Here is a 12,934-nt window from a genome sequence, read left to right on the forward strand (position 1 = left end):
AGTACCAAGTGTCTCCTACAATCTGCCATCCAGAAGCGGGGCAGGTGAGGTTTGTTTGCCGGGGAAAAGGGCCCTTGTTTTTGTTTGGTGGCCTGTGGCTAGGGGTGGCCAGCTGGCTCCTGAAAATGTACGATACGCCGGATGGTTCCCAGACCCAAGTTGGCACTAGTTCCAAGTCGGGCTGGTTTGATAGTACCAAGTGGCTCCTGCAATCTGCCATCCAGAAGAGGGGCAGGTGAGGTTTGTTTGCCAGGGAAAAGGGCCGTTGTTTTTGTTTGGTGGCCGGTGGCTGGGAGTGGCCGGCTGGCTTTTGAATAACTTTGATACGCAGGATGGTTCCCACACCCAAGGTGGCACCAGTGCCAAGTCGGGCTGGTTTGATAGTACCAAGTGACTCCTGAAATCTGCCATCCAGAAGAGGGGCAGGTGAGTTTTGTTTGCCAGGGAAAAGTGCCGTTGTCTTTGTTTGGTGGCCTGTGGCCTGCAGAGTCCGGCTGGTTCCTGAAAATCTACGATAGACAGGATTTTTCCAAGACCCAAGTTGGCACCAGTGCCAAGTCGGGCTGGTTTGATAGTACCAAGTGGCTCCTGCAATCTGCCATCCAGAGACGGGTCAGGTGAGTTTTTTTTGCCAGGGAAAAGGGCTGTGGTTTGTGTTTCAGGGCCTGTGGCGTGGAGGTGCCGGCTGGCTCCTCAAAATCCACGATATGCAGGATTGTTCCAGACCCAAGGTGGCACCAGTTCCAAGTCGGGCTGGTTTGATAGTACCAACTGGCTCCTGAAATCTGCCATCCAGAAGCGGGGCAGGTGAGTTTTGTTTGCCTGGGAAAAGGGCCGTTGCTTTTTTTTTGTGGCCTGTGGCTGGGAGGTGCCGGCTAGCTCCTGAATAACTTCGATACGCAGGATGGTTCCCAGACCCAAGGTGGCACCAGTGCCAATTCGGGCTGGTTTGATAATACCAAGTTGCTCCTGCAATCTGCTATCCACAAGCAGGGCAGCTGAGTTTTGTTTGCCAAAGAAAAGGGCCGTGGTTTGTGTTTGGTGGCTGGGAGTGGCCGGCTGGCTCCTGAATAACTACGATACGCAGGATGGTTCCCAGACCCAAGGTGGCACCATTGCCAAGTTGGGCTGGTTTGATAGTACCAAGTGACTCCTGCAATCTGCCATCCAGAAGAGGAGCAGGTGAGTTTTTTTTGCCAGAGAAAAGGGCCGTGGTTTGTGTTTGGTGGGCTGTGGCCGAGAGTAGCCTGCTGGCTCCAGAAATTCCACAATACACAAGATGGTTGCCAGACCCAATGTGGCACCACTGCCAAGTCGGGCTGGTTTGATAGTTTCAAGTGGCTCCTGCAATCTGCCATCCAGAAGCGGGGCCGGTGTGTTTTGTTTGTAAGGGAAACGGGCGGAGGTTTGTCTCTGGGGGCCTGTGGCCTGCAGAGTCCAGCTGGTTCCTGAAAATCTATGATAAGCAGGATTTTTCGAAGACCCAAGGTGACACCACTGCCAAGTCGGGCTGGTTTGATAGTACCAAGTGGCTCCTGCAATCTGCCATTCAGAGACAGGTCAGGTAAGTTTTTTTTGCCAGGGAAAAGGGCCGTGGTTTGTGTTTCAGGGCCTGTGGCGTGGAGGTGCCTGCTGGCTCCTCAAAATCCACGATACGCTGGATTGTTCCAGACCCAAGGTGGCACCAGTGCCAAGTCGGGCTGGTTTGATAGTACCAACTGGCTCCTGCAATCTGCCATCCAGAAGCGGGGCAGGTGAGTTTTGTTTGCCTGGGAAAAGGGCCGTTGCTTTTGTTTGGTGGCCTGTGGCTGGGAGTGACCGGCTGGCTCCTGAAAATCCATTATACGCAGGATGGTTCCCAGACCCAAGGTGGCACCACTGCCGAGTCGGGCTGGTTCGAGAGTACCAAGTGTCTCCTACAATCTGCCATCCAGAAGCGAGGCAGGTGAGGTTTGTTTGCCGGGGAAAAGGGCCCTTGTTTTTGTTTGGTGGCCTGTGGCTAGGGGTGGCCAGCTGGCTCCTGAAAATGTACGATACGCCGGATGGTTCCCAGACCCAAGTTGGCACCAGTTCCAAGTCGGGCTGGTTTGATAGTACCAAGTGGCTCCTGCAATCTGCCATCCAGAAGAGGGGCAGGTGAGGTTTGTTTGCCAGGGAAAAGGGCCGTTGTTTTTGTTTGGTGGCCGGTGGCTGGGAGTGGCCGGCTGGCTTTTGTATAACTTTGATACGCAGGATGGTTCCCACACCCAAGGTGGCACCAGTGCCAAGTCGGGCTGGTTTGATAGTACCAAGTGACTCCTGAAATCTGCCATCCAGAAGAGGGGCAGGTGAGTTTTGTTTGCCAGGGAAAAGTGCCGTTGTCTTTGTTTGGTGGCCTGTGGCCTGCAGAGTCCGGCTGGTTCCTGAAAATCTACGATAGGCAGGATTTTTCCAAGACCCAAGTTGGCACCAGTGCCAAGTCGGGCTGGTTTGATAGTACCAAGTGGCTCCTGCAATCTGCCATCCAGAGACGGGTCAGGTGAGTTTTTTTTGCCAGGGAAAAGGGCCGTGGTTTGTGTTTCAGGGCCTGTGGCGTGGAGGTGCCGGCTGGCTCCTCAAAATCCACGATATGCAGGATTGTTCCAGACCCAAGGTGGCACCAGTTCCAAGTCGGGCTGGTTTGATAGTACCAACTGGCTCCTGAAATCTGCCATCCAGAAGCGGGGCAGGTGAGTTTTGTTTGCCTGGGAAAAGGGCCGTTGCTTTTTTTTTGTGGCCTGTGGCTGGGAGGTGCCGGCTAGCTCCTTAATAACTTCGATACGCAGGATGGTTCCCAGACCCAAGGTGGCACCAGTGCCAATTCGGGCTGGTTTGATAATACCAAGTTGCTCCTGCAATCTGCTATCCACAAGCAGGGCAGCTGAGTTTTGTTTGCCAAAGAAAAGGGCCGTGGTTTGTGTTTGGTGGCTGGGAGTGGCCGGCTGGCTCCTGAATAACTACGATACGCAGGATGGTTCCCAGACCCAAGGTGGCACCATTGCCAAGTTGGGCTGGTTTGATAGTACCAAGTGACTCCTGCAATCTGCCATCCAGAAGAGGAGCAGGTGAGTTTTTTTTGCCAGAGAAAAGGGCCGTGGTTTGTGTTTGGTGGGCTGTGGCCGAGAGAAGCCTGCTGGCTCCAGAAATTGCACAATACACAAGATGGTTGCCAGACCCAATGTGGCACCACTGCCAAGTCGGGCTGGTTTGATAGTTTCAAGTGGCTCCTGCAATCTGCCATCCAGAAGCGGGGCCGGTGTGTTTTGTTTGTAAGGGAAACGGGCGGAGGTTTGTCTCTGGGGGCCTGTGGCCTGCAGAGTCCAGCTGGTTCCTGAAAATCTATGATAAGCAGGATTTTTCGAAGACCCAAGGTGACACCACTGCCAAGTCGGGCTGGTTTGATAGTACCAAGTGGCTCCTGCAATCTGCCATTCAGAGACAGGTCAGGTGAGTTTTTTTTGCCAGGGAAAAGGGCCGTGCTTTGTGTTTCAGGGCCTGTGGCGTGGAGGTGCCGGCTGGCTCCTCAAAATCCACGATACGCAGGATTGTTCCAGACCCAAGGTGGCACCAGTGCCAAGTCGGGCTGGTTTGATAGTACCAACTGGCTCCTGCAATCTGCCATCCAGAAGCGGGGCAGGTGAGTTTTGTTTGCCTGGGAAAAGGGCTGTTGCTTTTGTTTGGTGGCCTGTGGCTGGGAGTGACCGGCTGGCTCCTGAAAATCCATTATACGCAGGATGGTTCCCAGACCCAAGGTGGCACCACTGCCGAGTCGGGCTGGTTCGAGAGTACCAAGTGTCTCCTACAATCTGCCATCCAGAAGCGGGGCAGGTGAGGTTTGTTTGCCGGGGATAAGGGCCCTTGTTTTTGTTTGGTGGCTGGTGGCTAGGGGTGGCCAGCTGGCTCCTGAAAATGTACGATACGCAGGATGGTTCCCACACCCAAGGTGGCACCAGTGCCAAGTCGGGCTGGTTTGATAGTACCAAGTGACTCCTGAAATCTGCCATCCAGAAGAGGGGCAGGTGAGTTTTGTTTGCCAGGGAAAAGTGCCGTTGTCTTTGTTTGGTGGCCTGTGGCCTGCAGAGTCCGGCTGGTTCCTGAAAATCTACGATAGGCAGGATTTTTCCAAGACCCAAGGTGGCACCAGTGCCAAGTCGGGCTGGTTTGATAGTACCAAGTGGCTCCTGCAATCTGCCATCCAGAGACGGGTCAGGTGAGTTTTTTTTGCCAGGGAAAAGGGCCGTGGTTTGTGTTTCAGGGCCTGTGGCGTGGAGGTGCCGGCTGGCTCCTCAAAATCCACGATATGCAGGATTGTTCCAGACCCAAGGTGGCACCAGTTCCAAGTCGGGCTGGTTTGATAGTACCAACTGGCTCCTGAAATCTGCCATCCAGAAGCGGGGCAGATGAATTTTGTTTGCCTGGGAAAAGGGCCGTTGCTTTTTTTTTGTGGCCTGTGGCTGGGAGGTGCCGGCTAGCTCCTGAATAACTTCGATACGCAGGATGGTTCCCAGACCCAAGGTGGCACCACTGCCGAGTCGGGCTGGTTTGATAATACCAAGTTGCTCCTGCAATCTGCTATCCACAAGCAGGGCAGCTGAGTTTTGTTTGCCAAAGAAAAGGGCCGTGGTTTGTGTTTGGTGGCTGGGAGTGGCCGGCTGGCTCCTGAATAACTACGATACGCAGGATGGTTCCCAGACCCAAGGTGGCACCATTGCCAAGTTGGGCTGGTTTGATAGTACCAAGTGACTCCTGCAATCTGCCATCCAGAAGAGGAGCAGGTGAGTTTTTTTTGCCAGAGAAAAGGGCCGTGGTTTGTGTTTGGTGGGCTGTGGCCGAGAGTAGCCTGCTGGCTCCAGAAATTCCACAATACACAAGATGGTTGCCAGACCCAATGTGGCACCACTGCCAAGTCGGGCTGGTTTGATAGTTTCAAGTGGCTCCTGCAATCTGCCATCCAGAAGCGGGGCCGGTGTGTTGTTTGTAAGGGAAACGGGCGGAGGTTTGTCTCTGGGGGCCTGTGGCCTGCAGAGTCCAGCTGGTTCCTGAAAATCTATGATAAGCAGGATTTTTCGAAGACCCAAGGTGACACCACTGCCAAGTCGGGCTGGTTTGATAGTACCAAGTGGCTCCTGCAATCTGCCATTCAGAGACAGGTCAGGTGAGTTTTTTTTGCCAGGGAAAAGGGCCGTGCTTTGTGTTTCAGGGCCTGTGGCGTGGAGGTGCCGGCTGGCTCCTCAAAATCCACGATACGCAGGATTGTTCCAGACCCAAGGTGGCACCAGTGCCAAGTCGGGCTGGTTTGATAGTACCAACTGGCTCCTGCAATCTGCCATCCAGAAGCGGGGCAGGTGAGTTTTGTTTGCCTGGGAAAAGGGCTGTTGCTTTTGTTTGGTGGCCTGTGGCTGGGAGTGGCCGGCTGGCTCCTGAATAACTTCGATACGCAAGATGGTTCCCAGACCCAAGGTGGCACCAGTGCCAATTCGGGCTGGTTTGATAATACCAAGTTGCTCCTGCAATCTGCTATCCACAAACAGGGCAGCTGAGTTTTGTTTGCCAAAGAAAAGGGCCGTGGTTTGTGTTTGGTGGCCGGTGGCTAGGAGTGGCCAGCTGGTTCCAGAAATTCCAAGATACGCAAGATGGTTGCCAGGCCCCAGGTGGCACCACTGCCAAGTCGGGCGTGTTTGATAGTACCAAGTGGCTCCTGCAATCTGCAATCCAGAAGACGGGCAGGTGAGTTTTCTTTGAAAGGGAAAAGGGCCGTGGTTTGTATTTTGGGGGCCTGTGGCCGATAGCAGCCGGCTGGCTCCTGAATAACTACGATATGCAGGATGGTTGCCAGACCCAATGTGCCACCACTGCCAAGTTGGGCTGGTTTGATATTACCAAAGGGCTCCTGCAATCTGTCATCCAGAAGAAGGGCAGGTGAGTTTTGTTTACCAGGGAAGCGAGCCGTTGTTTTTTTTTGGGGGCCTGTGCCTGGGAGTGGCCGTCTCGTTCCTGAAAATCTACGATACGCAGAATGGTTCCCAGACCCACGGTGGCACCACTGCCGAGTCGGGCTGGTTCGAGAGTACCAAGTGTCTCCTGCAATCTGCCATCCAGAAGCGGGGCAGGTGAGGTTTTTTTGCCAGGGAAAAGGGCCCTTGATTTTGTTTGGTGGCCTGTGGCTAGGAGTGGCCGGCTGGCTCCTGAAAATGTACGATACGCTGGATGGTTCCTAGACGCATGGTGGCACCAATGCCAAGTCGGGCAGGTTTAATTTTACCAACTGGCTCCTGCAATCTGCCATCCAGAAGCGGGGCAGGTGAGTTTTGTTTGTAAGGGAGACGGGCGGAGGTTTGTCTCTGGGGGCCTATGGCCTGCAGAGTCCGGCTGGTTCCTGAAAATCTACGATAGGCAGGATTTTTCGAAGACCCAAGGTGACACCAGTGCCAAGTCGGGCTGGTTTTATAGTACCAAGTGCCTCCTTCAATCTGCCATCCCGAGCCGGGGAAGGTGAGTTTTTTTTGCCAGGGAAAAGGGCCGTGGTTTGTGTTTCAGGGCCTGTGGCGTGGAGATGCCGGCTGGGCCATGAAAATCCACAATACGCAAGATGGTTCCCCGACCCAAGTTGGCACCAGTGCCAAGTCGGCCTGGTTTGATAGTACCAAGTGGCTCCCGCAATCTGCAACCCAGAAGCGGGGCAGGTTAGTGTTTTTTGCCAGGGAAAAGGGCCATTGCTTTTGTTTGGTGGCCTGTGGCTGGGAGTGGCCGGCTGGCTCCTGAATAACTTCGATACGCAAGATGGTTCCCAGACCCAAGGTGGCACCAGTGCCAATTCGGGCTGGTTTGATAATACCAAGTTGCTCCTGCAATCTGCTATCCACAAACAGGGCAGCTGAGTTTTGTTTGCCAAAGAAAAGGGCCGTGGTTTGTGTTTGGTGGCCGGTGGCTAGGAGTGGCCAGCTGGTTCCAGAAATTCCAAGATACGCAAGATGGTTGCCAGGCCCCAGGTGGCACCACTGCCAAGTCGGGCGTGTTTGATAGTACCAAGTGGCTCCTGCAATCTGCAATCCAGAAGACGGGCAGGTGAGTTTTCTTTGAAAGGGAAAAGGGCCGTGGTTTGTATTTTGGGGGCCTGTGGCCGATAGCAGCCGGCTGGCTCCTGAATAACTACGATATGCAGGATGGTTGCCAGACCCAATGTGCCACCACTGCCAAGTTGGGCTGGTTTGATATTACCAAAGGGCTCCTGCAATCTGTCATCCAGAAGAAGGGCAGGTGAGTTTTGTTTACCAGGGAAGCGAGCCGTTGTTTTTTTTTGGGGGCCTGTGCCTGGGAGTGGCCGTCTCGTTCCTGAAAATCTACGATACGCAGAATGGTTCCCAGACCCACGGTGGCACCACTGCCGAGTCGGGCTGGTTCGAGAGTACCAAGTGTCTCCTGCAATCTGCCATCCAGAAGCGGGGCAGGTGAGGTTTTTTTGCCAGGGAAAAGGGCCCTTGATTTTGTTTGGTGGCCTGTGGCTAGGAGTGGCCGGCTGGCTCCTGAAAATGTACGATACGCTGGATGGTTCCTAGACGCATGGTGGCACCAATGCCAAGTCGGGCAGGTTTAATTTTACCAACTGGCTCCTGCAATCTGCCATCCAGAAGCGGGGCAGGTGAGTTTTGTTTGTAAGGGAGACGGGCGGAGGTTTGTCTCTGGGGGCCTATGGCCTGCAGAGTCCGGCTGGTTCCTGAAAATCTACGATAGGCAGGATTTTTCGAAGACCCAAGGTGACACCAGTGCCAAGTCGGGCTGGTTTTATAGTACCAAGTGCCTCCTTCAATCTGCCATCCCGAGCCGGGGAAGGTGAGTTTTTTTTGCCAGGGAAAAGGGCCGTGGTTTGTGTTTCAGGGCCTGTGGCGTGGAGATGCCGGCTGGGCCATGAAAATCCACAATACGCAAGATGGTTCCCCGACCCAAGTTGGCACCAGTGCCAAGTCGGCCTGGTTTGATAGTACCAAGTGGCTCCCGCAATCTGCAACCCAGAAGCGGGGCAGGTTAGTGTTTTTTGCCAGGGAAAAGGGCCATTGCTTTTGTTTGGTGGCCTGTGGCTGGGAGTGGCCGGCTGGCTCCTTAAAATCCATGATACGCAGGATGGTTCCCAGACCCAAGGTGGCACCAGTGCCAAGTCGGGCTGGTTTGATAGTACCAAGTGACTCCTGCCATCTGCCATCCAGAAGCGGGGCAGCTGAGTCTTGTTTGCCAGAGAAAAAGGGCCGTGGTTTGTGTTTGGTCAGCTGTGGCCGAGAGTGGCCGGCTGGCTCGTGAAAATCCAAGAAACGCAGAAGGGTTCCCAGACCCAAGTTGGCACCACTGACAAGTCGGGCTGGTTTGACAGTGTCAAGTGCCTCCTGCAATCTGCCATCCAGAAGAGGGGCAGGTGACTTTTGTTTGCCAGGGAAAAGGGCCCCTGTTTTTGTTTGGGGGTCTATGGCTGGGAGTGGCTGGCGGGCTCCTGAAATTCCACGATATGCAGGTTGGTTCCCAGACCAAAGGTGGCACCAGTGCCAAGTCGGGCTGGTTTGATAATAGCAAGTGGCTCCTGCAATCTGCCATCCAGAAGCAGGGCAGGTGAGTTTTGTTTTACAGGGAAAGGGCCGTTGTTTTTGACTGGGGGCCAACGGCTGGGAGTGGCCGCCTGGCTCCTGAAAATCGACGATACGCAGGATGCTTCCCAGTCCCATGGTGGCACCAGTGCCAAGTCGGGCTGGTTTGATAGTACCAAGTGGCTCCTGCATTCTGCCATCCAGAAGCGGGGCAGGTGAGTTTTGTTTTACAGGGAAAGGGCCGTTGTATTTGACTGGGGGCCAACGGCTGGGAGTGGCCACCTGGCCCCTGGAAATCGACGATACGCAGGATGCTTCCAGACCCATGGTGGCACCAGTGCTAAGTCGGGCTGGTTTGATAGTACCAACTGGCTCCTGCATTCTGCCATCCAGAAGCGGAACAGGTGAGTTTTGTTTGCCAGTGAAAAGGGCCGTGGTTTGTGTTTGGTGGCCGGTGACAGGGAGTTGCTGGCTGGCTCCTGAAAATCCAAGATAGGCAGGATGGTTCCCAGACCCAAGGTGGCACCAATGCTAAGTCGGGCTGGTTTAATAGTACCAAGTGGCTCCTGCAATCTGCCATCCAGAAGCAGGACAGGTGAGTTTTGTTTGCCAGAGAAAAGTGCCGTGGTTCGTGTTTGGGGGCCTGTGGATGGGAGTGGCCGCCTGGGTCCTGAAAATCCACTATACGCAGGATGGTTCCCAGACCCATGGTGGCACCAATGCCAAGTCCAGCTGGTTTGATAGTACCTAGTGTTTCCTGCAATCTGCCATCCAGAAGCGGGGCAGCTGAGTTTTGTTTGCCAGAGAAAAAGGCCGTGGTTTGTGTTTGGGGGCCTGTGGCTGGGAGTGGCCACCTGGCTCCTGAAAATCCACTGTAAGCAGGAAGGCTCCCAGACCCCATGTGGCACCAGTGCCAAGTTGGTCTGGTTTTACAGTGTCAATTGCCTCCTGCAATCTGCCATCCAGAAGCGGGGCAGCTGAGTTTTGTTTGCCAGGGAAAAGGGCCGTAGTTTGTGTTTGGTCAGCTGTGGCCGAGAGTGGCCGGCTGGCTCCAGAAATACAAAGATACGCAAGACCGTTTCCTGACCCAATGTGGCACCACTGCCAAGTCGGTCTGGTTTGATAGTAAAAAGTGGCTCCGGCAATCTGCCATCCAGAAGCAGGGAAGCTGAGATTTGTTTGCCAGGGAAAAGGGCAGTACTTTTTGTTTCGGGGCCTATGGCTGGGAGTGGCCGGCTGGCTCCTGAAAATCCACGATATGCAGGATGGTTCCCAGACACAATGTGGCACCAGTGCCAAGCCGGGATGGTTTGATAGTACCAACTGGCTCCTGAAATCTGCCATCGAGAAGCGGGGCAGGTGAGATTTGTTTGCCAGGGAAAAGGTCTGCGGTTTGTGTTTGGTGGACTGCGGCGGAGAGTGGCCGGCTGGCTCCTGAAAATCTACCATACGCAGGATGGTTCCCAGACCCAAGGTGGCACCAGTACCAAGTCGGGCTGGTTTGATAGTACCAAGTTGCGCCTGCTCTCTGCCATTCAGAAGCAGGGTAGCTGAGTTTTGTTTGGCAGAGAAAATGGCCGTGGTTTGTGTTTGGGGGCCTGTGGATGGGAGTGGCAGGCGGGCTCCTGAAAATTCACGAGACGCTGGTGGTTCCCAGACCCAAGGTGGCATGACTGACAAGTCGGGCTGGTTTAATAGTACCAAGTGGCTCCTGCAATCTGCCATCCAGAAGCAGGACAGGTGACTTTTGTTTGCCAGGGAAAAGGGCAGTAGTTTTTGTATCGGGGCCTATGGCAGTGAGTGGCCGGCTGGCTCCTGAAAACCCACGATATGCAGGATGCTTCCCAGACCCAACGTGGCACCAGTGCCAAGTCAGGCTGGTTTTATATTACCAACTGGCTCCTGAAATCTGGAATCCAGAAGAGGGGCAGGTGAGTTTTGTTTGCCCGGGAAACGGACCATGGTTTGTGTTTTGTGTTTTGCGGCTGCTAGTGGCCGGCTGGCTCCTGAAAATCCAAAGTACGCAGGATGGTTGCCAGACCCTAGGTGGCACCACTACCAAGTAAGGTTGGTTTGACAGTGTCACGTGGCTCCTGCAATCTGCCATCCATAAGTGGGTCAGGTATCTTTCGTTTGCCAAGGAAAAGGGCCCTTGTTTTTGTTTAGGGGCCTATGGCTGGGAGTGGCTGGCTGGCTCCTGAAAATCCACGATATGCAGGATGGTTCCCAGACCCATGGTGGCACCAGTGCCAAGTCGGGCTGGTTTTACAGTGTCAAGTGCCTCCTGCAATCTGCCATCCAGAAGCGTGGCAGCTGAGTTTTGTTTGCCAGGGAAAAGTGCAGTATTTTTGTTTTGGGTCCTATGGGTGGGAGTGCTTGGCTGCCTCTGGAAAATCCACAATATGCAGGATGGTTCCCAGACCCAAAGCGGCACCACTGCCAAGTTTTGATGGTTTGACAGTGTAAAGTGTCTCCTGCAATCTGGCATCCAGAAGCGGGACAGGTGAGTTTTGTTTTTCAGGGAAAAATGCCGTTGTTTTTTAATTGGGGGCCAATGGCTGGGAGTGGCTGTCTGGCCCCTTAAATTCCACGATACGCAGGATGGTTCCCAGACCCAAGGTGGGACCAATGCCAAGTTGGCCTGGTTTGATAGTACCAAGTGGCTCCTGAAATCTGCCTTCCAGAAGCGGGACAGGTGAGTTTTGTTTGCCAGAGAAAAGGGCCGTGGTTTGTGTATGGTGGGCTGTGGCTGAGAGTGGCCGGCTGGCTCCTGAAAATCCAAAGTACGCAGGATGTTTCCAACACCCAAGGTGGCACCACTGACAATTCGGACTGGTTTGACAGTGTCAAGTGGCTCCTGCAATCTGCCATCCAGAAACGGGGCTGGTGACTTTTGTTTGCCAGGGAAAAGGGCCGTGGTTTGTGTTTTGGGGCCTGTGGCTGGGAGTGGCCGGCTGGCTCCTGAAAATCCAAAGTACGCAGGATGGTTGCCAGACCCTAGGTGGCACCACTACCAAGTCAGGTTGGTTTGACAGTGTCAAGTGGTTTCTGCAATCTGCCATCCATAAGTGGGTCAGGCGACTTTTGTTTGCCAGGGAAAAGGGCCCTTGTTTTTGTTTAGGGGCCTATGGCTGGGAGTGGCTGGCTGGCTCCTGAAAATCCAAAGTACGCAGGATGGTTCCCAGACCCATGGTGGCACCAGTGCCAAGTCGGGCTGGTTTTACAGTGTCAAGTGCCTCCTGCAATCTGCCATCCAGAAGCGGGGCAGCTGAGTTTTGTTTGCCAGGGAAAAGGGCAGTACTTTTTGTTTTGGGGCCTATGGGTGGGAGTGCTTGGCTGCCTCCGGAAAAACCACGATATGCAGGATGGTTCCCAGACCCAAGGTGGCACCACTGCCAAGTCGGGATGGTTTGACAGTGTAAAGTGTCTCCTGCAATCTGGCGTCCAGAAGTAGGGCAGCTGAATTTTCTTTTCCATAGGAAATGGCAGTGGTTTGTGTTTGGGGGCCTGTGGATGGGAGTGGCCGCCTGGCTCCTGAAAATTCAAGACACGCAGGATTGTTCCCTGACCAAAGTTTGCACCACTTAGAAGGCGGGCTGCTTTGACAGTGTCAAGTGGCTCCTGCAATCTGCCATCCAGAAGCGGGGCAACTGAGTTTTGTTTGCCAGCGAAAAGCGCCGTGGTTTGTGTTTTGGGGCCTGTGGCTGGGAGTGGCCGGCTGGCTCCTGAAAATCCTAAGTACGCACGATGGTTGCAACACCCAAGGTGGCACCACTGACAAGTCGGGCTGGTTTGACAGTGTCAAGTGCCACCTGCAATCTGCCATCCAGAAGCAGGGCAGGTGACTTTTGTTTGCCAGGGAAAAGGGCCGTTGTTTTTGTTTGGGGGCCTATGGCTGGGAGTGGCCGGCCGGCTCCTGAAAATCCACGATATGCAGGATGGTTCCCATTCCCAAGTTGGCACCACTGTCAAGTCGGGATGGTTTTGCACTGTCAAGTGCCTCCTGCAATCTGCCATCCAGAAGCGGGGCAGGTGAGTTTTGTTTTTTGCCATGGAAAAATGCCGTTGTTTTTTAATTGGGGGCCAATGGCTGGGAGTGGCTGTCTGGCCCCTTAAAATCCACGATACGCAGGATGGTTCCCAGACCCAAGGTGGCACCAATGCCAAGTCGGCCTGGTTTGATAGTACCAAGTGGCTCCTGCAATCTGCCATCCAGAAGCGGGGCAGGTGAGTTTTGTTTGCCAGAGAAAAGGGCCGTGGTTTGTGTATGGTGGGCTGTGGCTGAGAGTGGCCGGCTGGCTCCTGAAAATCCAAAGTACGCAGGATGTTCCCAACACCCAAGGTGG

Source organism: Ammospiza nelsoni, chromosome W, assembly GCF_027579445.1.
Source record: "Ammospiza nelsoni isolate bAmmNel1 chromosome W, bAmmNel1.pri, whole genome shotgun sequence".
NCBI lineage: Eukaryota > Metazoa > Chordata > Aves > Passeriformes > Passerellidae > Ammospiza > Ammospiza nelsoni.